The following is a 4,181-nucleotide window of genomic DNA, read 5'->3' as shown; positions in this document are numbered from 1 at the left end:
TCGTAACAACTAGTATGACGACGGTATAAAGAATGAAAAAAAAACCACGGTTAGGTGGTATATATTATAATACAATTATGGATGGACGGACTGCCTGCCGAGTGCCGACACAGAGGTAGCCACAGCCGTGAACTACCGCACTGTACACTGGTTGATAAAGAGATAGTAGTATACTCGTAACAACTAGTATGACGACGGTATAAAGAATGAAAAAAAAACCACGGTTAGGTGGTATATATTATAATACAATTATGGTTGGACGGACTGCCTGCCGAGTGCCGACACAGAGGTAGCCACAGCCGTGAACTACCGCACTGTACACTGGTTGATAAAGAGATAGTAGTATACTCGTAACAACTAGTATGACGACGGTATAAAGAATGAAAAAAAAACCACGGTTAGGTGGTATATAATACAATTATGGTTGGACGGACTGCCTGCCGAGTGCCGACACAGAGGTAGCCACAGCCGTGAACTACCGCACTGTACACTGGTTGATAAAGAGATAGTAGTATACTCGTAACAACTAGTATGACGACGGTATAAAGAATGAAAAAAAAACCACGGTTAGGTGGTATATATTATAATACAATTATGGTTGGACGGACTGCCTGCCGAGTGCCGACACAGAGGTAGCCACAGCCGTGAACTACCGCACTGTACACTGGTTGATAAAGAGATAGTAGTATACTCGTAACAACTAGTATGACGACGGTATAAAGAATGAAAAAAAAACCACGGTTAGGTGGTATATATTATAATACAATTATGGATGGACGGACTGCCTGCCGAGTGCCGACACAGAGGTAGCCACAGCCGTGAACTACCGCACTGTACACTGGTTGATAAAGAGATAGTAGTATACTCGTAACAACTAGTATGACGACGGTATAAAGAATGAAAAAAAAACCACGGTTAGGTGGTATATAATACAATTATGGTTGGACGGACTGCCTGCCGAGTGCCGACACAGAGGTAGCCACAGCCGTGAACTACCGCACTGTACACTGGTTGATAAAGAGATAGTAGTATACTCGTAACAACTAGTATGACGACGGTATAAAGAATGAAAAAAAAACCACGGTTAGGTGGTATATATTATAATACAATTATGGATGGACGGACTGCCTGCCGAGTGCCGACACAGAGGTAGCCACAGCCGTGAACTACCGCACTGTACTGTGTCTGCTGCTAATATAGACTGGTTGATAAAGAGATAGTATACAATACTACTAATATACTGGAGGTCAGGCACTGGTCACCACTAGTCACACTGGCAGTGGCACTCCTGCAGCAAAAGTGTGCACTGTTTAATTTTAATATAATATTATTTATCATGTACTCCTGGCTCCTGCTATAACAACCTGCAGTGCTCCCCAGTCTCCCCCACAATTATAAGCTTTATATACAATACATTGATGTGCAGCACACTGGGCTGAGCAGTGCACACAGACTGAGTCACTGTGTGACTGTGTATCGTTTTTTTCAGGCAGAGAACGGATATATTAAATAAAACAAACAACTGCACTGTCTCTGGTGGTCACTGGTCACTGTGGTCGTCAGTCACTAAACTCTGTCTGCACTCTCTTCTAATCTACAGTATCACAGCAATCTCTCTCTCTCTCTCTCTTCTAAATCTAATCTAAATGGAGAGGACGCCAGCCACGTCCTCTCCCTATCAATCTCAATGCACGTGTGAAAATGGCGGCGACGCGCGGCTCCTTATATAGAATCCGAGTCTCGCGAGAATCCGACAGCGTCATGATGACGTTCGGGCGCGCTCGGGTTAACCGAGCAAGGCGGGAAGATCCGAGTCGCTCGGACCCGTGAAAAAAAAAGTGAAGTTCGTGCGGGTTCGGATTCAAAGAAACCGAACCCGCTCATCTCTAGACATAATCCCGACAAACTACAAATAACAGAGAAAAAAAACCAGAAAACACACTCCTCCACTACCACTACACACCACACACCCACACACACACACACACACACACACACACACACACACACACACACACACACACACACACACTCACTCACTCACTCACTCACAAACAATTACAATAGACTTGAAAAAAAAAACAAGGACAAAAAAGTAGACAAACTTTGAAAAAACCACACAACAAGTATGACAAGACTACTTACACACACAGTACAGCACTCAACAATCGCAAAAATCCACAACAAATCCACCAAAAACTCCACAAAACTCACCAACTCCTAACACACCTTCCTCTCTCCTCTCCACTAGCTAAACCCACGAGGTGCGGACGGTTTGGGGCGTTTTTATAGTAATGTGCACATTCCTCCATCACGAATCAAACCAATCACGGACGAGAGTGACAAAAACGAAACTTAAGAAAAAAAAGCGTCCGTGAACGGACAAACACTGCCGTGACTAAAATGTGACGCAGCCGTAAAAAAACACATAACACGGCCGCAAAACCACTAAATCGGCCGCATTCTACCAAACAAAACTACGAATGACATCGACATGGCAAAACACGAAGTAGAAAAATACGACAGCTTAGTAAATTAGTCGTAATAAAATCAAAAAGTTGCAAAATCACACTTTCGATGTCATTCGTGTTAGATCTTTAACCTCAGTCGGGAAATTACGAATTTTAGTAAATATACCCCTCTGAGTGTACCTGCAGTGGTTCTCTCTCTCTGCGCCTCCTCAGGGTGCTGGATGCTGGGATCCCGCTCTCCGTTTCTGCGTGGGCGTCTGGTGGGTGAAACCCCAACTCTCCCTCTGTCCCTCCGGCTACCGCTGACCTCCTGGCGCTCCGGCCAGCCTTGGCTTTCTCCTTCTCCCGGATGCGTGGTACCAGCCCGGCGGTGACGGAAGGCTTAGCGCTGGCACGGCTCTCCTCCCCCTCTGACCGGCGCTTACCACGGCGGCTCCGTCTGCTTACCCGCATCGGCTCTCCTTCCGCCCGCACCTCAGCCCTGTCTTCTCTCTGTGTGCGCCCTTCCTCTCGCGGCGGCCCTTTTTATCGGATCCCGTCCTTCTGGCTGACTCCTCCCCACTCTCCTTTTGGTGCGCGGCTCCCGTCCAATCCTGCGGGTCCAGGACTTCCCGCTCTCAGGACCAGACGGCCGGACTGCCCTGGGTCCTTGTGTCCGATGTTAGGGGGAGGGTTAACCCTCTCAGTGCCAATCACTATAAATTCGTGCAGGCAGCGCTGGTTACCCTTATGGCTGCATTACATGGAGCAGGGGTACCCCAACGTGGGTACCACACTATTGTGGATAAAATGAGGGAGAGCAAACTGTACTGGGGTAGGAACTGATTCTCAATAAAGGGGGGGGGGTGGACTAGGCTCCACAAGTATAATGGGCCATGTACAAAAATGGGGGATAGCAAAAACCAGAACACCCAGGGGATGCAGGGTCGACCAATTAGTGGGTCATCAGAGATGGGGGATCTGACCTCCAAGATGGGGCTGTTGGGGTTTAGTCCTCAAAAAGGGGATCCATAGAAAATGGGTAAGCAGACCCATTGGGGCTTGAAGGGGAGAACAATAATGGTTATAGATGGAGCAGGGAGTCACAGGTAATGGACACATAAGGGTGCAGTGTGTTGTGGAGGTGAGACACAGTAGAGAGCAGCAGGAGCTGGGAAGGATTGTATAACTCAGGGAGCAGCTGACAAATAGCACCTCACCTCACTGCAGGACTCTCTACTGCTTGGCTGGATGAAGCAGATCACCTCCAGGAGTCACAACGTGGATGGCAGCGGCAGCTCTTCTGAAAACACTGGGCACGGACCAACCTGCAGCTACAGTGTCCAGGAGCCAGTCAGAGCGTGGAGCAAGTGAAGGTACAGTAGGGACTGGTGGTCACATGCAGCGGGCGGGTGGGCAGGCGTACTCTAGGTCCAAGTTGGTCACATCCACTGGAGAACCAGGGGCCGTCTCCGGAGCCGCAACACATGGGTAGCCGAATGGAGCAACTGATGCAAAAAGAAGCATTCGCTCTAGTTGATTGGTAGACCATGCCCCCTCTTTTTCACCTGAGCATTACAGTCGCTCCTCTCCCTAGCCCCTAGTGGGAAATCCACTACTGCAGTCACGGAGAGTTTTACACTTGAGTCCTGGCTGCCGAAGCATGCAGCATGAGAGCTACTGTTCGATTCTACCCCTTGGCAGGGCCGGATTAAGGCTCCACAGGGCCCG

The sequence above is a fragment of the Pseudophryne corroboree genome, chromosome 8 (genome assembly GCF_028390025.1).
Source record: "Pseudophryne corroboree isolate aPseCor3 chromosome 8, aPseCor3.hap2, whole genome shotgun sequence".
Lineage (NCBI taxonomy): Eukaryota > Metazoa > Chordata > Amphibia > Anura > Myobatrachidae > Pseudophryne > Pseudophryne corroboree.
The sequence above is the reverse complement of the archived record's forward strand: the minus strand, read 5'-3'. Positions refer to the sequence as shown.